Source organism: Malania oleifera, chromosome 5, assembly GCF_029873635.1.
Source record: "Malania oleifera isolate guangnan ecotype guangnan chromosome 5, ASM2987363v1, whole genome shotgun sequence".
NCBI classification, from domain to species: Eukaryota; Viridiplantae; Streptophyta; class Magnoliopsida; order Santalales; family Ximeniaceae; genus Malania; species Malania oleifera.
The window spans coordinates 5,209,003-5,234,610 of NC_080421.1; the positions used below are offsets into that span (position 1 = coordinate 5,209,003).

The 25,608-nt window shown below is 37.1% G+C and overlaps 1 pseudogene; it reads left to right on the forward strand.

The window, feature by feature from the left end:
• Positions 1 to 23,068: 23,068 nt before the first annotated feature.
• Positions 23,069 to 23,959, forward strand: LOC131156725 (uncharacterized; annotated as a pseudogene).
• Positions 23,960 to 25,608: the final 1,649 nt, after the last annotated feature.

The window sequence follows — 25,608 nt, forward strand, 5'->3', positions numbered from 1 at the left end:
TCAACACCTGCATTTCCATATATACACATATCTCCAAAAATATACAGTATTCGCAAACACCAATATATTCCACAACCATCCATAACTTAGAAAACTTTAAAACATAAAACATAAAACATAAAACATAAAACATAACTTATTTACATCCCAAATATCATCAAAATGTTTATACCCTTTTCTTTATCTACAACCCCAAAAATGCTATCAACCTCGAGCTTCTCTACGCTCATTTACATGATGGTCTTGAAAAGATAAATTTGTAATCGAGTGAGACACATTTCAGTAAGGGAAAGAAACAATATATATTAAAATAGCGTGTGATCCACATGAGATTATAATTAACATTTTAATATCATTTCCAAAACCAATAACATATGTTCCGAAATCATTTTCTGAACCCTATTAAACACATGCAAAATATTCACCCACGAGAATACCTAAGGATAGTGTTGATTACGCGCCTATAAAAGTAGCATCCCTCTGCCTTGATACATTAGGCAACCCAAAGGTCACAACTGAAGCATACCAGAGCACTCACCTTACTCAGTATGCCCTCAAGTGTCAGATTAATCTTGTACTCACACAGTTCATACAAAAGTTTACTAGCGAAGGCCCCCAAGAATAAGGAAATCTACCAGCCCATACAAGTAGTTTCCCTCTGCTTTAGTGCATTATACAGCCTACCGCTACATCTGATACTACTAGGGAACTCGTCTTTCTCAGCAAGCCCTCGGGCGAAGAGTTTGCCCTGCTCTAACATGACATATTCTACTAGCATGAATACTTGATAATACCATAATACATTATTCTGTTTGTCATTATTCAACCATTTATAACTGTTCATGTTCATAACTTTAGCATTTCTTGGCATTTCACTTTACGTAACCCTTAACACTTTATATCATTCACATTTCATATTTCATATCCATTTCATTCATATTTCCATTTCATTTTCATTTCATTCATTCGTACTACAACTGTGACGCCCCGATTTTCGTACAAATTTTTTTCCAATAATAATAAATAATTACATGTCATCCACAACATTCACAAATCGGCCACGTCAATAATCCTACTATCATTCATACGACCCGACCCACATTGGGTACCAGGTAAAAAGTATTTTGTTATATAACCTAACAACGGAAGACAGTATATACATATCAGTCAGAATATAATACCCAGAGTATCAATATACACATATACACAATACTATCTCATACCCAAACAATACAACCCTTGTCCAAACTCACCCTATATATCAGGGTCCCAGCTCCCTATGATCAAAGAGCTCTACCATCTGGCCTATCTCTGTCTCCTGAAAAATTTAGATAATTTGGGTGAGACACATTTCAGTAAGAATGAATAAATTATTTACAATGTGTGGTCATATGAGTACAATTATAATACACTTTACTTTTCAAATCACCATTTCATCTGAGAAATTACACTGATATACATATTCTCATAATCGTATAGATATACAACACAAGCTTTTATAAGCTTTAAAACCATTTATCAAATTCAATGATTTCCAACACATATTTACCCGCGAAGTTCCTCAGAATAGGAAAGATTACCCGCCCATATAGGTAGCTTCTCTCTACCTTAACACGTTATGCAGCTGGGTATGGCTACATCTGATACCTATCAGGGCACTCACCTTACTCAATAAGCCCTCAGGCGGAGAGTTTCACTTCGCCTCAATTATTTATATTATTAACTCACACGGTTCCATTTCTCAATTTTATCATTCTTTATTTCTCACTTTTTATTCTTTCTTTCATTTATCATTTTAGTCAATTTTAACATTCTTTCACTTTTCATTTCCACTTTAATTTCCGGCTCATGAGTATCCTCGGTATCAAATACCAACGTCGCGTCTGTAACTCATGGCCACCCTGAAGAACTTTCTATACACGCCATGCTTCCCCCCATGGTCAAGGTTGTGCGGCCTGAAGGCTGGATCTAACCGTAGTTGGCTGATTCAGTTAGATCAAATATCATATCACATATCGCGTCTGTAGTACGATTGACCGGTCTAATACCCTGATTCGGACTCAGGGGGCCCAACAACCCTATACAATGGCACAGTCGACTGTCACGCCACACACTCCAAGAGTCCATGTGGTTGCACTAACACCACTCGCAATGGTACCGTGCTGAATATCATAACCATCCAACAGGATTTACCACCACATACCCGCAATCATTATGTGATATTGACATTTCATCAATTATATTCCAGTATATCATAATTCAGTTCAATATAAATATTCTCATCATTTTCTGTGCACATTTCATCATCTCGTAATATCATATATCATATTTCATGTATTTTTCACATTTTTCTAAAATACTCATATCAACAATTTGTACAACTCATTTCTCATGCAAATAATTTCCACTCACAAATAAATACCACTTTTCATTATTTTCCAATATCAGTAATTCACAAAATCTCATTTTCCAGGCAAAACATTTTTACTCACATAATATTACCATACTACATTATTTTTCACTAATCACATTAATAATTCTCATTTTAATATTTTCTTAGAAATTACTCATCGTTATATTTTATACTGCAAAATACCACAATTTAAAATCACTTAAATGCCACACAATTTATCTGATATTTATATCATAATAATTTTCAGAAAAAATATCATATGCTCATTTTCACATATTAATTCAAATAATAATTCTAAAAATACAATTATAATTTATTTCCCTTACCTAACTTACTGAGAGTTTCGCTATAATCCCAAATTCTACGCCCTTGGCGCCCGAAATTTAACTCTTGCAATTTGCATTTTCTTCAGATTAATTAATCTATTTCTCCAAAATAATACTCATCTAACCTTCCCTAGGCTCCATATACCTCAAATTAATATTTAAGCTATTATTTAAAACCCCCACTTAATTTTCTAAATTTTGCTTGTGGGTCCCCAAAATTACACTCGTGGCACTCACCCGGGCCCTAAATTCCAGAAATTCTACTTCAGTCCCAGATGCTCAATATTTTAGCATTTCTAAATTAATGCTAATTAATTAAAAATAAGCCCCTTAATAACCCCCGCACCCCAAATTTGGGATTTTGCCCCGATACCCCCACGAGAATTCCGTCCCACTAGACTTGTAGAGAATCATTCCTAGATTCTCGTGGTGATATTCATTCATCAATTGGACTTATATTTTGTAAGAAATTAAAAAAAAGGAAAAAATGACTTACCCTAGGGAATATGCATACGCCGCTCCTACCACCGATCCGCTCTGGTAAAAATGACGGCAACAGAGAATGGAGTCTAGTGGTATCTTCGGATTTTCGATTCGGTGAAAATCCGTCACGAAATCGAGGAGAGAGGGAAAGAGAATGAGAGTTCTGCTACATAAAGTAAATGAAAGAAAAGAAAAGAAAGAAAAAGAAGAAGAAGAAGAAGAAAAATCAAATTCAAACGTTGAATCTCCTGAAGCTTCTAGCAAGCTTCAAGAGGATAATAATAATAATAATAATAATAATAATAATAATAATAAATATATATTTATTTAATATTAATAATGATATATTTTATTAAAAAAATAAAAATAAATTTTAATTATTATTTTTCTTATTATTATTTTTTAAATCCGATTAATTAATTAATTAATTAATTAATTAATTTATTATTATTATTATTATTATTATTATTATTATTATTATTATTTTTTGGAAATCAATCTACTAATCTTTTATAATCCTTTTTGGGGTTATTACATTCTCTCCTCCTTGCAAAAATTTCGTCATCGAAATTTGCCATTCCCTTATTTTCCTTCCTTAGCGTAAGCACTTCCAATTTTTATTAATTACCCTCACTTATGGTGGAGGAATACCGTGGTTACAACGAGGGCTCTGGGAGATTACAACCATTCAAAATTCTTTCAAAACCATTCACGTTTCAAAACTAAAAACCCTATCTATCTTATGTTACACTATACAAATAAAAACTACACAATATTATTTTTTTTACTCTGATTGACTCAACTCTAAACTCCACTGAATAAGTGCGGATATCTCTGGCGTATCTGATCCTCTAGTTCCCAGGAAGCCTCCTCGATGGCATGATTGCACCACAAAACTTTTACTAGTGGAATCTTCTTTGTGCGTAGCTCCTGTTCCTTCCAATCAAGAATTTGCACTGACACTTTTTCATAAGCTAAAGTATCACCCAACTCCAGTGCTTCATATATGATCACATGGGAGGGGTTTGGGATGTATTTTCTCAGCATAGAAACATGGAATACGTCATGGATCCTAGATAGGACCGGTGGTAATGCCAAACGATAGGCAACTAGACCCACTCTCTTAAGAATTTCAAATGGTCCAATATACCTAGGGCTCAGCTTATCCTTCCTCCCGAACCTTATAACACCCTTCAACGGTGCCACCTTCAGGAATATGTGATCTCCTGTGTCAAACGTCAGTTCTCGTCGATGAGTATCAACATAACTCTTCTGCTGGCTCTGCGCTGTCCTGATCCTGTTTCTGATGAGTCTGACTTTATCCTGAGTCTACTGTATTAGCTTTGGCCCCAATACCTGTCTCTCTCCAACCTCATCCTAGTACAATGGGGATCGGAACCTCCTTCCATAAAGCGCCTCATACGGTGCCATCCCAATGCTGGCCTGGTAGTTGCTATTATACGCAAACTCAACCAGTGGCAAATACTGCATCCAACGACCTCCAAAGTCCAACACACATGCTCGCAGCATATCCTCCAGAATTTGTATTGTCCTCTTTGTTTGTCCATCTGTCTGAGGATGAAAAGTTGTACTGAACGACAATTGAGAACCCATGGCCCTTTGCAGACTCTTCCAAAAACGAGATGTGAACCGTGGGTCTCTATCTGAAACTATGGACACTGGGACGCCGTGGAGTCTAACTATCTCCTGGATGTATAACTCAGCCAATCTGTCCTTAGAGTAGCTAACTCTGATCGTCAAAAAGTGAGCAATCTTCGTCAATCGATCCACCACTACCCAAATAGCGTCCTATCCATGCAATGCTGGTGGTAATCTTAAGACGAAATCCATCGCTATATGCTCCCACTTCCACTTAGGAATGTGAAGTGGCTGCAATGATCCCGCTAGTCTCTGGTGCTCAGCCTTCACTTGCTGGCACATCAAACACTGATCCACAAATTGAGCTATCTCCCTCTTCATGTTGCTCCACCAGAATGACTCTCAGAGATCCCTGTACATTTTAGTGCTACCCGGATGTACAGTATATAGGGCCTGATGTGCTTCCTCCAAAATGACCCTCTTGATCTCAAGATTGCCAGGAAGGCATAACCTGGTACGGAACCTCAAGGCTCCATCATATGAAATACTGAACTCTAGTTCCTGACCATCCTGTACCTTTCCTATAAGCTCTACTAGTTCTACGTCATTCCTCTGGACTGCTTTAATCCTCTCCTGTAGAGTCGGCTACAAAATCAAGTCAGCAATGAATGCCTGGGGATTGCCCTCTCCCAGCTCCACACTGAGCCTCTCTAGATCTATCTGAATTAGATGTTGAATCTCCACTGCAAATACAGATGAATCCACTAATTTCCGACTTAAAGCATCAACAACCACATTAGCCTTTCCCAGGTGGTAACTGATAGTGCAGTCGTAATCCTTTATTAGCTCAAGCTATCTCCTTTGCCTCATATTCAATTACTTCTATGTGAAGAAATACTTTAAACTCTTATGGTCAGTAAATATCTCACACCTACCCCCATATAGGTAATGCCTTTAAATCTTTAGCGTGTAAACAACCGCCGCCAACTCCAAATCATGGGTAGGGTAGTTCTTCTCATATTCTTTCAACTGTCGTGAGGCATAAGCTATCACTCTCCCTCGCTGCATCAATACAGATCCGAGCCCTTTATGAGACACATCACTGTAAATTACGAACCCCTCTTCTCCTGAAGGAATCGTCAACACAAGTGCAGAGATGAGTTGCTGCTTCAATTCCTGGAAGCTCTGTTCACATTCATCAAACCACTCAAACTTTACTCCCTTACTGGTCAATCAGGTAAGTGGGCCTGACAATCTAGAGAAGCCCTCAACAAACCTGCGGTAGTACCCAACCAATCCCAGGAAACTCCTGATCTCATGCACGTTCTTTGGTCGTACCCTGTCTATTACCACCTCAATCTTACTCAGATCAACAGAAATACCACCCCTAGATATAACGTGTCCAAGGAAGGTAACTTGTTCCAGCCAGAACTCACACTTCTTGAGCTTCGTATATAACTTATTTTCTCGCAATACCTGGAACACTATACTCAGATGCTCCTCATGCTCCTATGGGCTCTTTGAATACACCAGTATATCATCAATAAATACTACCACAAACTGATCCAAGTACTGGTGAAAGACCCTATTCATCAGATCCATAAACACTGCAGGAGCATTCGTTAACCCAAACGACATAACTAGAAATTCATAGTGACCATACCGTGTTCTGAATGCCGTCTTCGGAACATCTTCCGTCCTGACTTTCACCTGATGGTACCTGGAGCGTAAATCTATCTTCGAAAAGATCTGTGTCCCCTGTAACTGGTCAAACAAATCATCGATATGCGGGAACGGGTATTTATTCTTGATAGTCACTTTGTTTATTTCTCGATAGTTGATGCACAACCTCATCGACCCATCCTTCTTCCTCATAAACAAAATCGGTGCTACCCAGGGTGACACACTGGGCCGAATGAACCCCTTATCTAACAGCTCCTACAACTGCTCTTTCAAATCTTTCAGCTCTGCCGATGCCATTCTATACGGCGCCTTCGAAATCGGCACTGTCCCCAAAACCAAATCAGGAGGTAGTCCTAGCAAATCCTCAGGAAATACATCAGGAAAATCCCTCACCACTGGGATATCCTCTACCCTTAGCTCCCCTTTTGACATAGCCTTCACATAGGATAAATATCCCTGACAACCTTCTAATAGCAATCTACGTGCCTGAATAGCAGATAGTAACTGAGGTGGGGTGCACACACGTGATCCCACGAATCTGTACTCCTGTCCCTCTAGAGGTCTCAATACTACCACTCTCTGATGGCAATCAATGCTAGCATAGTGAGCAGCTAGCCAATCCATACCCAAGATTATCTCAAACCCATGCATGTCTAAAACCACCAGATTAGCCAACAAAAACCTCCCCTAAATATCCACTGGACAGTCCTTGAGTACCTTTCTACATACCCCTACAGCCCCAGTCTGCGTAGCAACAGACAAAGTAATTTCTAACTGTTGAGGCTCAAACCCACACAATTTAACATAATCCCGGGCGATAAACGAATGCGTCGCCCCAGAATAAAACAAAACAGTAGCTTTAAATGACAGTATTGAAACAGTACTTGTCACCACATCTCCTGCTGCCTTAGCATCTCCCAGCGTCAGTGCATATACTCGCGCCGGCGCAGCATTCCTCTGCTATCACCTCGAGGTGCCTGGTAGCCTCCTCTATATGGTCGAGGAGCAGCTGCTACTGCTAGTGGTGCCTGGAAGTTTCTCGCGATATGCCCAGGCTGGTAGCATAAATAGCAGACAACCTCTCTCGCTCGGCACTCTCCTGGGTACCTCCTCAAACATCTAAGACAAGGAGGGGGCATTTGTCTGCCCTGCACTGCTTGCTCTCCTCCTCCCTGTCGTCGCCCTCCTCTGGTATCAAATCTCCTCCACGGCCCTTGACTAGGCCCTGCCTGAAAGTTAGAAGGCGCGGGCCTCTTCCTCTGGCTCTGGGCTACTGTGCCTCTCTGTATGCTGCTCTCAATCACCGTAGCCCTATCCACTATCTCCGAGAAAGTCTGAACTCGGAAACCTACCACCTGCTCATACAGGTTTTGCCTCAAGCCCTCCTCAAACTTCCTCGCCTTCCTCTCCTCATCTGGCACCATATACGAGGCGAAGTGGGACAGCTGAACAAACCTCGCTGTGTACTGCTGCACCGTCATAGACCCCTGCGTCAAATACAAAAATTTTGACTCCTTCGCACTCTTGACTGTAGAGGGAAAGTACTGCTCGAAGAAAATCTCCTTGAAGCGACTTTACGTCATCACTAAAGGGTCAGATCTCTGCTCTCTAGTACTCTCACTGACCTCCACCAGTGCTTTGCCTCCCTGGTCAATTTAAATGTAGCAAATAATACCTTCTGCTCGTCTGTATGAGAGGACTGCCAGTATGTCCTCTATGTCCTAAACCCAGTTCTCTGTTACTAGTGGGTCTGCTCCTCCAGTGAAAGATGGGGGTCGCATATGTGTGAACTGCTCGATCGTGCAGCTCCGCTCTCCTGAGCTCCTGGCCATTTTAGCCATCACCTGCTGAGTGACGCTACGCAACACTGCGTCAGGGTCTGCACCACCTATATTGGAAGGTCCTGCTCCATCACCTCCCGCATTCGTGTTATTGTTTCCCGGATCCATCCTGCAAAGGAAACAACTAATCTCAGTATGCAATCACTATCACACAACCCATACACTACTATAACTCATAAACTATTCCTCTATCCACACCTTAATCCCCATTTAAGATTCAGTCCCACCACTCAGAAACAAGACCTAGTGGTAGTATCCATGTTTTTCCTGAAATCGTCACCCCAGGAAAAATACAAAAACAACCTCGATACTCCTGCCTCTAGGTCGCAAGATTGAACCATAAATTATCACCTCATCCTCAAACAACCACTAACTCACATCTCAGTCTACTCATCACCTATTTTCCTCAAAATCCACTCATATACTCTGGTATTGTATTCCGCTGTCTACTAAAGTCTACAGAACTTAGCAACCTAGGCTATGATACCAAACTGTGATGCCTCGATTTTCATACAAATTTTTTTTCCAATAATAATAAATAATTACACGTCATCCACAACATTCACAAATCGGCCACGTCAACAATCCTACTATCATTCATACGACCTGACCCGCATTAGGTACCGGGTAAAAAGTATTTTGTTATATAACTTAACAGCGGAAGACAGTATATACATATAAGTCAGAATACAATACCCAGAGTATCAATATACACATATACACAATACTATCTCATACCCAAAAACAATACAACCCTAGTCCAAACTCACCCTATATATCAGGGTCCTAGCTCCCTATGATCAAGGAGCTCTACCACCTAGCCTATCTCTGTCCCCTGAAAAAATTAGATAATTTGGGTGAGACACATCTCAGTAAGAAGGAATAAATTATTTACAGTGTGTGGCCATATGAGTAGAATTATAATATACTTTACTTTTCAAATCACCATTTCATCTGAGAAATTACACTGATATACATATTTTCATAATCGTATAGATATACAACACAAGCTTTTATAAGCTTTAAAACCATTTATCAAATTCAATGATTTCCAACACATATTTACTCGCGAAGTTCCTGAGAATAAGGAAGATTACCCGCCCATACAGGTAGCTTCCCTCTGCCCTAACACGTTATGCAGTCGGGTATGGCCACATCTGATACCTATCAGGGCACTCACCTTACTCAATAAGCCCTCGGGCGGAGAGTTTCACTTCGCCTCAATTATTTATATTATTAACTCACACGGTTCCATTTCTCAATTTTATCATTCTTTATTTCTCACTTTTTATTCTTTCTTTCATTTCTCATTTTAGTTAATTTTAACATTCTTTTACTTTTCATTTCCACTTTACTTTTTGGCTTATGAGTATCCTCGGTATCAAATACCAAGATCACGTCTGTAACTCATGGCCACCCTGAGGATCTTTTTATACACACCATGCTTCCCCCTATGGTCAAGGTTGTGCGGCCCGAAGGCTGGATTTAACCGCGGTTGGCCGATCCGGCTAGATCAAATATCATATCACATATCGCGTCTGTAGTACGACTGGCCGGCCTAATACCCTGATCCGGACTTAGGGGGCCCAACAACCCTACACAATGGCACAGTCGACTGTCACGTCACACGTTCCAAGAGTCCGTGTGGTTGTACTAACACCACTCGTAATGGTACCGTACTGAATATCATAACCATCCAATAGGGTTTACCACCACATACCCGCAATCATTATTCGGTATTGACATTTCATCAATTATATTCCAGTATATCACAATTCAGTTCAATATAAATATTCTCATCATTTTCTGTGCACATTTCATCATCTCGTAATATCATATATCATATTTCATGTATTTTTCACATTTTCCCAAAATACTCATATCAACAATTTGTACAAACTCATTTCTCATGCAAATAATTTCCACTCACAAATAAATACCACTTTTCATTATTTTCCAATATCAGTAATTCACAAAATCTCATTTTCTTGGCAAAACATTTTTACTCACATAATATTACCATACTACATTATTTTTCACTAATCACATCAATAATTCTCATTTTAATATTTTCTTAAAAATTACTCATCGTTATATTTTATACTACAAAATACCACAATTTAAAATCACTCAAATGCCACACAATTTATCTGATATTTATATCATAATAATTTTTAGACAAAATATCATATGCTCATTTTCACATATTAATTCAAATAATAATTTTAAAAACACTGCTATAATTTATTCCCCTTACCCGGCTTAATGAAAGTCATGCTAGAATCCCAAATTCTACGCCCTTGGAGCCCAAAATTTAACTCCTGCAATTTGCATTTTCCCCAGATTAATTAAACATTTCTCTAAAATAATACTCATCTAGCCTTCCCTAGGCTCCATATATTTCAAATGAATATTTAAACTATTATTTAAAACCCCCACTTAATTTTCTAAATTTTGCTTGCGGGTCAACAAAATTACACCCGCGGCACTCACCTGGGCCCTAAATTCCAAAAATTCTACTTCAACTCTAGATGCTCAATATTTTAGCATTTTTAAATTAATGCTAATTAATTAAAAATAAACCCCCTGAATAACCCCCACATCCCAAATTTGGGGTTTTGGCCCGACACCTCCACGATAATTCCGTCCCGCTAGACTTGTAGAGAATCATTCCTAGATTCTCGTAGTGGTGTTCGTTCATCAATTGAGCTTATATTTTGTAAGAAATTAAATAAAAATGAGAAAATGGCTTACCCCAGGGAATATGCTTACGCCGCTCCTATCATCGATCCGCTCCGGTAGAAATGACGGCAGCGGAGAATGGAGTCCAATGGTATCTTCGAATTTTCGATCAAGTGAAAATCCGTCACGAAATTGAGGAGAGAGGGAGAGAGAATGAAGAGAGAGAGAATGAGAGTTCTACTTCATAAAGTAAAGGAAAGAAAAGAAAAGAAAAGAAAGAAGAAGAAGAAGAAGAAGAAAAATCAAATTCAAACTTTGAATCTCTTGAAGTTTCTAGCAAGCTTTAGGAGGATAAGAATAATAATAAAAATAAAAATAAAAATAATAATAATAAATAAATATTTATTTAATATTAATAATAATATATTTTATTAAAAAAATAAAAATAAATTTTAATTATTTTTTTTTCTTATTATTATTTTTTAAATCCGATTAATTAATTAATTATTATTATTATTATTATTATTATTATTATTATTATTATTATTATTATTATTATTATTATTTGGAAATCAATCCACTAATCTTCTATAACCCTTTTTGGGGTTATTACAACTCCTTTTATCTGTACATCAGTTAGTCCACATAAATGTGTTAGAATCTGCTAACACAGCTCCTTTTAGCCGTCATCAACTAGTTTATAACTCATTTTAGCTATCATTGCATACGTGGTTGCATTATCAAACGCAAGCAACATGGTCCTTAACATTTCATTATCATTGCATTTCTTACATAGCCTGCATCTTATACATATAACATATGTTCAAATAACATTATTTTCCACTCATGCCACACATTTTAGCAGTAAAACTCATACGTTGCCTGTAAAATAAGTCAACCAACATTTGAACGTTTACATACTAAGAATATACCTTTCATTTCTTACATACTTATCCTGAAAACCTTTTTTCACTTTCATCAGTTCATTTTCACATATACGCAACTAAATAATCTGTCCCTAAGCTTAGAAAATGTAATTTACATGGTTGGCATTTTATACCCACATGAAAACATATATACATACATATAACGTAATCCATTTTCATTTAATTCATGAAAACCTGACTTAATATATAAATTTCCCCCTTACTCGAATCCTTGAATTACACCAACAGGTATCCCAAACTGATGCCTGTGATGCCCACCCGGTCCCTGGTTCAAAAACCCTAGATTAATTAAATAATCCTCAAATAAACTATTATTTTTTCATTCTCTCAACTTAATAACCTTAAATAACCTTTTAAAAACCCAAACTAAGAATCCAGACCCTTACCTCAACTTAGGAGTGTTTCTCGAAAAGCTCAGTTTAGAAAATTGACCCGCTAGATGTGTAGAGAATCTTCCCTTGAACACCGTAGCAACTTTCGATTGTTGATTCGGGCTGAATCCAGGCCGAATTCCTAGAGAGAGGGGAGAGGAGATGACCTAGAGAGAGAAGAACTGAAGGAAAATAAGTTTCCTTCACAGAGAAGCTTCCCCAAACCTTCTTTTACCCAACTTTGCCACGTGAACTCGTCCGTGAGAAGATAGGACTCATCGACGAACCACTGAAGAACACTCGTCGACAAGGCCATGAGCTCGTCGACGAGTTTCAGAACAGTCAAGACCCTCTCAGTTAATCCTTGTCAACAAGACATACTTACTCGGCGACGAGGCTCACAACTTCACTCGTCCACGAGCACTTGCTTATTATCCCTTTTTAAATTTCTTTTACCTTTCTTATTTTCCCCTCTTTTCCTTATTCCTTATTTATCTTTTTCATCCATTATTTTTCCTAATTATTTTATCATCAAAATTTTCTGGGTCATTATAAGTATCAAGATGGCACCATATGAAGCTTTGTATGGTCGCCGGTATCGATCTCCGTTGTATTGGGACGAGGTAGGTGAGCTGCAGATTTTGGGGCCAAAATCAGTTTAGTAGACTTCTGCAAAGGTCGAGCTTATCAGGGCGAGGATTAAAGCAGCATAGAGTCGGCAGAAGAGTTATGCGGATACTCACCGATGGGAGCTAGAGTTCAAGATTGGTGATATGATATTTGTAAGGAATTCTCCGATGTAAGGGGTGATGAGGTTTGGGAAGAAAATCAAGTTGATTCCTAGGTACATTGGGCCATTCGAGATCCTGGAAAGGATTGGCCCAGTTGCCTATCGAGTGGCATTACCCCCAGTGTTGTCTAGGGTTCATAATGTGTTCCACGTATCAGTGCTGAGGAAGTACGTGCTAGATCCTTCACACGTGATAAGTTACGAGCCTTTGGAGATCAGGGATACTTTGGCATATGAGGAGTTATCAGTTCAGATTCTAGATCAAAAAGTATAGGAACTATGTATTAAGGATATACCGTTGGTGAAGGTGCTATGGCGTAATCATGCAGTTGAGGAGGCTTCTTGGGAGTTCGAGAAAGAAATACGCCAAAAATACCCATAACTTTTCAGAGAGGTTTAACCCCCGATAGATTAGTAGGCAACACATGTAAGTGTTACTTTTATTTGCAGGTTAGGTAAGGTAGGTTTGTTTAGTTTGTTTGTTGTTTATGCTTTCGTATATGATAGTCTCTAGAAGAATTGTGTATGATATTGTAATCTTTTAAGGTGTGTATGTAATCACGGTATTCCTCTGCTATAAGAGAGGGTACTTAATAAACTTGGGATGGGACCGCTATGTGGGCAGCTACCATCTCTTCGGTAGAGATGGATTGCAAGATAAGGATGTAATGGAAATCGATTAGTTAATTTTGAGGATGAAATTTTTATAAGGAGGAGAGATTGTAGAAATCTGAACCTAGAAAATAAAAGAAATAAATAAGAAAGAGAAGAAAGGGGATTTAAAAGGGCAAAGCAGTAGGGTTCATCGACGAATTCCTTATTTTCGTCAACAAATGCCCTTCTGCGTTTCATCGACCAAGTTTAGGCGTCGTCAACGAAGAAATCCCGAATGATAGGAAATTTTAGGCTTAAGGTTCGTCGATGAACCCCTCCTTTCATTGACGAACATCCTTCTGAAATTCGTCGACGAAGGCGCCATTTCGTCGACAAATGTGACCAGGTCAACGACTTAAAAATAGAATTCTAACTTTACTTCTTGATTAGGAAATCTCTTTCTCTCTCTCTCTCTCTCTCTCTCTCTCTCTCTCTCTCTCTCGCTATGATATCTCGTCGTTCGTTTCCTGAATCGATGATCGAAAGTTACCACGAGGATCTAGGGGAATTTCTTTACAAGTCTAGCGGAGTGGATTTTTGAACGAGGTCTTTCTAGGCATCATCCCATAGTTGAGGTAAGGGTAGAAATTGGCCTTTTTTCTAGCATTTAACTAGTTAAATGGAGTGTATGGGCCTGGGGATGTTTAATGGTTGCTAATCTGAGATTTGAGTTGACTGAACTAGGGAAATGCGTTTTCAAGGTTTTGGGCTCTGTGTTGTCGTGGGTCGACTATAGGAGAATTATAGGAACTCTCTTAGTAAATAGGTAAGGGGATTAAGTTAAGTCAGGATTTTACTAAAATCGAACCAATTGAATTGCTATATATGTATATTTATGTTTTCAGTTGTTATTTTGAAAACCATCCGTTCAAAATGAACTTTTTTAACTTAGGATATATAATACGATATTTTGAATAAAAATGAATGGTGGAAAGTTTGGTTTGACGATATAAACGGGGTATACTGTATACCAAAACTGTGTGACAGATGAATAATATTTTGAGGTTATTGTATGAACGAGTTTGTGAATGTTTGTGAAATACTGGAACTATTTGTGAAAAATATACAGATTTGATATAACGGCTGCGAGCCGAGTTTTATATGACGGCCGAGGGTCGAGATTTGATATAGCACATGTGAGCCGAGTTTTATATGATGGCCGAGGGCCAGGATTTGATATAGCGGCTGTGAGCCAAGTTTTATATGACGGCTGAGGGCCGATATTTGATATAACGGCCATGAGCAGAGTTTTATATGATGACCAAGGGCCAGGATTTTATAATATGATAGATTTTATACGAAATATACTTTTTATTACTTAAATTGCATGATATGCTTTAGGAACCCTGAGGACTAGTTGTAATGACCCAAAAATTCATACCATTTATTTATATTTTATGATGTAAAATCATAATACTCTGATACCCATGTAATATCTACTATAACATCTTGGTCCCAAAGTGGGCACCAAGGAATCCTTGTTCATAAGATAACACACATATACAACAAAAAACATAAAATCATATAACCATAATTATAATACCAGAATTCAGTATTTCCCCAAAACATATATATACACATCTCCCCAGTATTTTCCACTAGATCATTTGGAATCTACACCATAAATACATCCCCTAGCATTCACTTACCCTATAGACAGGGCAGTACAAATGTCTCCTCTATCTCCAAGCCTGATATGCTCGTCCAGCTGGATCACCTGAAATATGTTAAATTACTGGGATGAAACAACTCTCAGTAAAATGAAATATGTCATTACTAGTGTGTGGCTACCAAGTTTACATAAACAATATACATTTAAAACAGCTAAACTAAGCTAGCATGCAACATAAAATATAATATAACTCACACCTACGTGGCTTAAAATACAACTGTTTTTGAAATTTCTATTTAATTATACTTCTAGTATCTATAGGTATATCTATTGTTTTCCGACAATCTGTATATATACATAACTGTGAAAACTTCCTTGGATGAATAATTGTATGTCATGATTTAACCCCCCATGATCGGGTTGTGCGGCCCGTAAGCGTGACTGAACACTGGTTGGCCTAGCAAGATAAGTCAACTGAAACCTCTGTCGTCAGATCGGCCGCCTTAACCCAGACTATTGGGGAGCCTGCAATCTCTCCGAAGGCATGATCAACTACTCATAAAATCCACACACTATCTGAGATATATGGTTGCACTCTGAACTAAAATAGCTACGGTACCGTGCTCTGTAATCTGGTATGGTCCATCAGGATCAAATACTATATAATACGGTTATATATCTTACTGGTTTACCATGATTTTGTTCAACTGTAATAACCATGATTCCTTAAAACTGTGTTAACCAAAACGTTGTATTAAACTGATATGTATAAACTGAAATATCTATATGTTATGGTTTTGTAATATCTGTATATCATGAGTCTGTAATCTGTATATCATGGTGTTATGAAAACTGTATATCTGAATAAACTGCGTAAATCATAGTTTTGTAAAACACCGAGCAGCTATAGCTCTATAAATAAAACTGTATAATCTGTGTATCATAATTCTATAAAAACTATATAATCGTAATTCTATAAAAGATGGGTAGAATTTTGTACTATATCATTATTTCTCATGCCACAAAAATAAATAAAACTCATTAACTATAATCTGTAAAACTATATAATTTTACTCCAAAAACCTATAAACATATACTATATTTTCACTGCTAAAAATCTCTGATTTGACTGGCATAACATATTTCCCTTACCTAACCGACTGGGACACCTGCCTCCAACTCTTTCCTCATGCCCACAGCGTACCAAACTCAAGATCCTGAAATAATATACATTTCCAAATTCAATCAATCCAAACTTAGAATAATAACTAGACTCACCTTTTCTCCTCACTCACATATTTCTTTTATCTATAGAATTCTAAACTATTAATTATTTATCAATGTTACCTGAGTTCTTGAGGTAACACCCTCTGATATCCTCAAACCACGCTTCTAGTGCTCGGAAACCTAAACCCTGAAATTACAACACCCTAGTTTAATCAGCTCAACTTTAATATATTTCCATCTAACGCAAAATCTGAGTTCAAAAAAGCATACTAACCATATAAATCCTAAAATAACCTACTTAACCTGATTTTGGGATAGTGCTCGAACTTCTAAAACCAAACTTCTACTCTGCCTAAGTTGTAGAGAATCTCCCCGGGATCATTGTGGTAACTTCTAATCATCAAACCGGGGAAAACGGGTCCGAAATCTTAGAAAGAAGGTGAGAGAACCGAATTCTAGAGAGAGAAACAATAAAATAAAGATTTTCTCGCCAAAATCTGATTTTTTGCATATTTATAGATGACTGGCCACGTGGCTTCCACTACAAAAAATAAGGTTATTAGTGACGGTTTTCAATTAGTCACTATACCTGCCGTTACTAATACTTATTAGTAATGAATTTTTCAAATCGTCACTAATAATAGAGTATTAGTGACGGATTAAAATCGTCACTGAAAATTTAAGTCCGTCATTATAGATTCTATACTAGATCGACCAAATATAGTCACTAAAACCATAGTATTAGTGACGGTTTCAAAATCGTCACTATTGCTCTATTATTAGTGATGATTTTAAAATCGTCACTATTACTCTATTATTAGTGACGGTTTTAAAATCATCACTAATGTTCAATTATTAGTGATGGTTTTAAAACCGTCATTATTGCTCTATTATTAGTAGTGACGGTTCTAAAACCGTCACTAATGCTCTATTATTAGTAGCATAGACACGAGTCAAGCTCATAGCTCTACCCACCTAACCCTTTTAAGTTTCCACTTTCCACAATCAGTTTGATTGCAGCGATTTGAATGTAAACAATATCAGCAAAGCTTTCTTTGTAGATGATGAAAAAATCCACCCCTCAATATAGACAGTACACACCAATACAAAGAATGAAAAACACAGGAACAATGCAAATTAGGCAGCACACACTAGCACAAAGCAACACTATAGAATTTCAAAGTTATGCCTTAATGGATCACATTTCACATGCATGAGGACAGTATGAATATCAGGAAAAAAAAATTCCATTTTGAGATTGAACAAAATCATATGGACTCAACCTGGGATAGGTCTAAACTGCATGAATTTAACTTCAATGAGTACAGGGATAAAAGAAATTTTTGCGTGCAGCACCAGTGAACCCTCACTGCTTACTACATTCTTTAATGCATGGTTCCAAATAAAGCATGACCGTTATATTACAGACCAGGCAAACAAAATTTCTCACTCCTTGCCTATGAAGGAATGAAACACGGAACACACGACACTACAATACATTCTCCAATGTCATATACCTCTTATGTCATAGTACAAGTTAGAGACCATACAGGTTCTTTAGTGATTGGTTTTTTAAAATATTTTGGTACTTGTTCAAATAATGAAGCTGAATTGAGAGCTGTGTTGGAGGGAATAAAGATTTGCAAAAATTTGGGACATACATGTATCGATATTGAATGTGATTCAAATATTGTAGTTAATTAGATAAGAGTCAGGAAGTGCTCCTTGTCGTATTTGTGGGATTTTTGGGAGCAGCTTATTGGTTTATTGGAGGTAGTAGATTTTTTGATAAATAATTGGTATAGAGAAGGGAACAAAGTGGCAGATGCCTTGGCTCGACAAGGTGCTATGGGGAGGAATAGTTTGTTTACAAATAGTAGTCAACTCCCTAGAGTTAGCAATGGTTTGTATAAATTGAAGAAGATGGATACGGCTTATATGAGGTATGTTTAGCTGTTTTCCTTTTGGTTTTAGCTTATGCACTATGTTGTTTATCTTTTGTTTTGTTTTGTTGCGTGAGGTTTGTTTTGCAGGTTCTGTTTTGTTTTGTTTTCTTTGAGAGATTTTTAACGTGTTGTCTTTTCTTATCTCCCATTGATTGTCTTGTAACCACGGTATTCCTCCGCCAAAAGTGGGAGGTTATCAATAAATAAATGGAGGTGCCGCCTTCTTAAAAAATAAAAAAATAACAAGTCTTAGTACAAGCTATGTGTCCATTATCTCCTTAAATATTCCCAGATCATCTAATCCAACAGATTACCATTAAGAGCTGACAACACACCTTATTCCCAATAATAGAACATGATGCAAAACATTTTTCTCTGCCATTCAAACTTGCAAGATTTGCTGCACTGGGAAATAATCCAGTAGTGAGAATTTTTAAATTATGCCAGAAACACAAACCTGAGATCTAACATCTTTATACCAGAGTTAAAATGCTCAGTGCTCCCTGAACTTTAAAAAATATTATACATTAGTCACTGTAAATGAAAAATAAATTTAAAAAATAAAATCTAACGTGATCACTGTACTGTACCTTCTGAATATAAATTATTGCAATCCAAGTGCAATCTGGTATAATTATTTGACAAAAATTGCAATGATTAATTAACTGTGACCCCATTAGGAAAAATATCGGCGATCAATACAGAAAATTTATAAAATTCAGTGATAAAGAGAGCATTTAACCCCATTATCCCCAAATTAAACTATTAGATTGGCTGAAAGCCCATAAAATAAGTTTATATTATTAGAAATCTAAAGCAGAATAGGCTAAGGTTAAAGAAGGATCAAAGAATGAAAAAGCCTGTTACAAAAAACTCGATCCTCAGCAAGCAGAAGTGAAGATAAATCGTCAAATAAAAAAGTAAGGGGTCCCTTGTTATCATTTTTACTTTCTATTTTTTGTTTCTCGTACAGTGAAGGATGACAAAGTTGTCTGCATTGCTGGTTTTCAATTTCAACTAGGTTATTTTGCGCACAATTTTGAATAAAATAAATAAATAAAACTGCATGCAAATTTTGAAATAAAATTAATCTTAAAAAATTCATAAAATTTCTTTATTCCAACCGAATTCTTCCTAAATTTTCTAATTCGCTGAACCGACTCTTACCAAAAGTATATAGGGACGATGAAAAACAATGGATCCCTTTATTTTTATTTGTATTTGTTTTCTTAGTATATCCTTTTAGGAGGCCCCAATAGCCATAGATCAAACCTATCCAATTTTTACAGTGCAATGACCAAATTTACCCCAAAAAAAATCGCCATTTTTTCAACCTCCATTATTATATGAATGCTTTTGGAGTATTGGAAAATGAGTTAAATGATTGTAAATTCTTTTTTTAGTTTAGCATTTTGTATTTTGTAGTCCTTTTTATTCACATTATGTAAATCATATTATTTTAAGTTTTTTTGCTTTGAACAAAAGCAGAGGGCAGGTTATGTAAATCATATTCTTAAGCAAGCTCTAGTAAAGTGAAGTCCCACAAGGCATCTTATGGAAGATAATTCTTCTGAGTCAACTACAAGAAGGAGATATAATTCTAGTTGTCTCTATTGTTTCAAAATGATCCGCTTTACCTATAAGCTAAGGTTGTTGGGTTGTCAGCCAAGACAACCCAACAATGTACATCAAGCCTACACTCGTCGCACATGCAGCCTAATTGCACATGGAGAGATGAACAACGAAGAACAACAATATTTGGAACAAGATAGTGTTTTTACTTACAATGGACATGGCAATAATATTGGAACACAACTTCATGGAAACCATGGCTTGAGTACACCACATTAAACGATAACTTTATCTAAAATCTTAAGCTGCTATGTAGTGGGCCAACAATGTATTTCAGATTTTAACACAGAAACAAAAATAATTATATGCCTGATTTTCAATAGGTTGCTGATGCTCACTGTTCCTTCAAGGGAAATGAGCAACAATAAATTTTTTGGGGTTCATATCAAGAGGTCAAAAGGGGCTTCCAATTGGAATGTCCAAAGAAAGGGAGTCAATACCCAAGAGTGCCATGATTAGGCTGTGGATGGAGTTATAGTTTGGGTATGAGGATGAAAAGTGTTGAATGGCTAGTGTTTGCATGTTTGCCTCTCAACTCCAAGGCAAGGTTTTGATATTATTTAGGTTTTTAAATTTGTTAATATGTTTTTCTTGTTTGCAAAGCATTCCCAACCTATAAAAGACCCTTGTGCAACAGTTTGACCCAATTAGAGTTGAATAGGAATAAATATGTGTTGGATGTTTCCTAAATCAAGCTTGTTCTCATACTTTTCATATATTTGTTATGATCTCAATGCAAAATCGTCAATAGAAAAACATTGACTAATGATGACCATATCAGTTATGTTTATATTTAAAAGTTGATTCTTAGACCAAATCATTTGTCCCCATTTCGAACGCAAAACCAAAAACAAAAAAAAAAGGAACCAAACTTAAGAGTTGATTAAAGATTTATTACATGAACAACATAAATGCTCAAAAGTAGAATATGCTTATCAAATGTTCTTTGGTCATTTGCGATGATTGTACTTTCAAATTGTTTGATTTTATAACATCTAAATTTATTGTGTTTATCAATTTAAGTTATATGTGTGATTGTCAAAGATGGTGCAATGAAAGGAAAGGGAGTAGCAAGCTCACTCGCCATGCATACACAAGCCACAAATAAGCAAGATAGGGTCCAGAATGAAAACAACCTACAAATATTTGTGACTTCAGGATATTCAGTCCTTCGCAAAATCAATCAACCTAAAAAATTTCTCAAATGTGCAAGTCACTAAGGTTTTCAAGAAGTGCAGCAAGTCTTAACAAGGAACTGTAACTGCAAAATATCATAAATCGTGGAAGACCATGAGTGTAGAGAACAAATTACAGGTTCCATGTTAAAAATATCTCAAATTGGTTTGGACCTCCCATTCTTTAGCAGAAAAGGGCACTTAGGAAGTTAAAAATTCATGTCGGAAGCAGATTATTTGCTCCATGCTCACAAATTCAACAGAGGCTCATGAAGTACTTTCAAGGAGGGGGTTGGGTACTGCAATGCGATGATGAGGCTAAATTTGTAGTGCTCATCTGATGATGATGAGGAACAACCACTAGACAAATTAAGATTGTTGGAGGTTACTAACTGTCCTCCTTGTTCACCCAAATATCTTACCTTGCAGATGCCAAACTTATTTTACATGCATAGAGGGGAAAGAGAAAAAGGAGGATAAAACCATTAGTGATAAAAGCATTGCACACTGCACAGAGGTAGACACCGCTTTTAATTGTTATTCACTTATGAAATAATATTTGTCTTCAGGTGTGGCTGTGGATCACAAAAAACTAAAATGAAAATAAAAGAAATAACAATATTCGATGAGAATTAACTATTTGCTCCTAATTCCTCAATCTTCTCCTCTCATGCAAGATTTAACCATGACTGAATTTTCAAGGGCTCCTAGGGAGCAAATATACTAATAAAGGCATGTTACCAGCATCGTAGTCATCAAAACTAGCATGAGCTTACTGCACCGCCATATGGTGCAAAAGGTTTCTATCAAAACACCTGAAAACGCCCCCAAGACACAACAATCTTCTCCTTGTGCACACACTCACCAACAAGGAAGAAGGAAAAACACTAAACTTAACCCAAATAGTAGAGAGTTCAAAGATGACTAAGGTTTTGAATTCTGCAGCAGGTTCTGATTAAAATTGCGACATTTATATCTGAAAGATTGGAGACAGCAATATACACACAAATAAAATACTCACAAGGAATTGATAACAGTTAATTAATGACATAAAATAAAAATAAAAGTCGTCAACTAATAGCTATTCACCAAGTGCAAAATAACATGGAAAATATTTTGGGAGGTAAGCGAAGGCAACGATAAATTGAAAGGATCAAAAGCCAAAACATCCAAATTGAGCTGGACTTTAGGCCAACTGTGATGCTTGATACTAAGATTTGCACCCGCTGTGCACAAAGACTGCATGTGTCATGCTTTATTATCTTGTACTAGGAACCTATAAGCTGCACTATGTTCTACATATCCAATAAACCTACAACCATTGGTCATAAACCCAAGTTTTCTCTCTTTGTAGGTTTGATTTCCATAACCATAACCAAACACACTCACACTTATAGGGTTCTAAATTAGGAATATAGCAATCCACAAGTGATTTTGATTCTTACATAGAATTCAACTTTGCGGAACCATTAAGTGGCACTTGAATAACAAGAGTGCTAAGGTGAGGTAGCAAGCTGTTGATCTTATTTCAAGGATTGCTGTTGTCATGAAACAGTGCCAAGAAGAACAACTAATGGGTCACCTTGGGGTTGTCTTGTATGAATATCTGGGATAAAAGTATCCGTAAGTTTTGGGATCACTATTGGGGGCTCACAAAGCTATTGTCAATGTTATTGGTATGACAAACATGACTCCTCCCATAAAGGATTTGCTTCCTCGACTAACCCCAATCTTGAATAATCGGCATGAGAAGGTGCAGGAAAATTGTATTGATCTTGTTGGTCAAATTGCTGACCGTGGGGCTGAATTTGTCCCAACAAGAGAATGGATGAGGATTTGTTTTGAGCTTCTTAAGATGCTTAAAGCCCATAAAAAAGGTATCCAGCGAGCAACTGTGAACATGTTTGGCTACATTGCAAAAGCCATTCGACCACAAGATGTCCTGGCAACATTATTGAATAATCTCAAAGTGCAGGAGTGCCAGAACAGCGTGTGTACTACTGTGACAATTGCAGTAGTTGTAGAAACATGTTCTCCTTTTACAGTACTACCAGCATTAATGAATGAGTATCATGTACCAGAACTCAATGTGCAGAATGGTGTTTTAAAATCACTCTTCTTTCTTTTTAAGTACATTGGTGAAATGGGTAAAGATTATATTTATGCATTCACTCCATTACTTGAGGATGCTCTTATAGATAGAGATTTGGTACATAGTCAAACAGCTGCATCTTCTGTTAAGAACATGGCTTTGGGAGTGGCTGGTTTAGGTTGTGAGGATGCTTTAATACACTTGCTAAATTTTGTATGACCAAACATATTTGAGACTTCTCCGCATGTTATTAATGCTGTCATGGAAGCCATAGAAGGGATGACGGTTGCCTTGGGTGCAGCTACAGTCCTGAACTATTGTTTGCAGGGGCTCTTCCATCCTGCAAGAAAGGTTAGGGAAGTTTACTAGAAGATTTATAAATCACTGTATATTGGAGCTCAATATGCACTGGTGGCTGCTTATCCTGTGCTGGAGGATGAGGAGAGCAACATATACAGTAGGCCTGAGTTGGTGATGTTTATATGAGGTTTAGTTTGTTCTTTATGCTTCAAGCGAATCTACAAGAGGCTCTTGGACAGGCTAGGACCTATCCTGGGGTTCTTTCTATGGTTGCTACAGTTTGCTTGGATGTGCATGCTTATTAAGCTAGATTGATGAACTGTTTTCTATTTGTTAACTTCTTCAGTAGTTTTCTAATTCAGGAACATTGTTATGAAATGAATACTTTACTGTTTTGAATTTGATAGTTTTCATGTACTTCCTCTCTAACTTAATTTTCTATCCTTGTATTAATTTTGTATTGCTTCCATCCTCTTTTGAATTCCATAAATATACTGTTGGATCCTGCCCGTTAACTTAAAATTGTGGGTATTCGGTATTGTAGGAGTATTCCTATGATAATAATATTCTTATGGTTTGTTTGGTTTGAGGGAATAGTTATTCCTTCAAATAAGATGGAAATTAGTTAAATTTTAGAAATTAAGGGAATAGTTATTTCTGGTATATTTTTAATTATTTTATTTAACATGAAATAAGAAAGAAACAGATATTCTCAAATTTTACATACCTTCTAATGAGAGGAGTCACTCGCATCATCTAGATGGGATTGGAGCATCATTTGTTCAATCTGCACTTTCCAATTCTTCATGGCTTGCATCTCCGCTTCCCAGTTCGACATCTTTTCTTTCAATTGCTGGTTCTCCGCTTTCACCATTTGCATTCGGATAACCATCGCCTCCTCTCGAGCCTCGGCTGCTCGACGCTCTTGGTCAATCTCAGCACGAGACGCCGCACTAAAAGAAGATGATGATGTTGGGGCGACGTATCCACTCCCAAGACCATTCAACTAGCCACCCCATCATTGCCCAAGCACCTGAGTGCAGATCTCATCATCCGTCATTGGCCGACAGCCCTATGCAACGGGTGCATCCCTCAGCTCAAGCATCTTTGCCTATTTTCAATCATGAAAATGATGAAAATGAAGAAATAAGAATACAACTGAAGTTTTGAATAAGACAATAAACTAAATAATCTCCTTGACTTACATGTTTCATCTGCGCACCCTGGCACCACTCCCCCAATGGCCTCTTATGTGTTCTTTGATACAGATCCGGCCTCGACTCCAGGTCGCCAGTGACAAGATCACGCTACATTATCATATAAAAGTTCATTAATATGAATTTAGCGGTGTCAATATAAATAACACTTGTCAGGTAATGGTTAGATAGTTTCGTAGCAATTACCTTTCGATGATTGACGAACAATCTCGAGCCACCGCAATGTGTCGTATCTAGTTTGCTGCGATTCGCAGCATTTTTTTCACAGATAGCCTACAAAATAGATGTAATGACTTTTTATTATTCACATAAATATGAAAAAGTAGTTATTGTAATTAATAGAAAAACATCACCTGATAGTTAGGGTCGCGAAAACGGCGACACACCACCCTCCAATCCTCTAGGGAGATCTTATCGTATGGGTGTGCTTCTACCTCATCTCGCATCTCCCTAAAATGGTTGCGCATTTTGTTGCGATAGGTTTTAAACCGAGAGCACAACTGCGTGTTCACTGCCTTTTTGACATGGTTTGTGGCGAAAATTTCCATATCAAACTCTTCCTGCATATGAAATATATATTGAATGTTAGAGAATCTTTTGAGTAATATATTAAAAGTG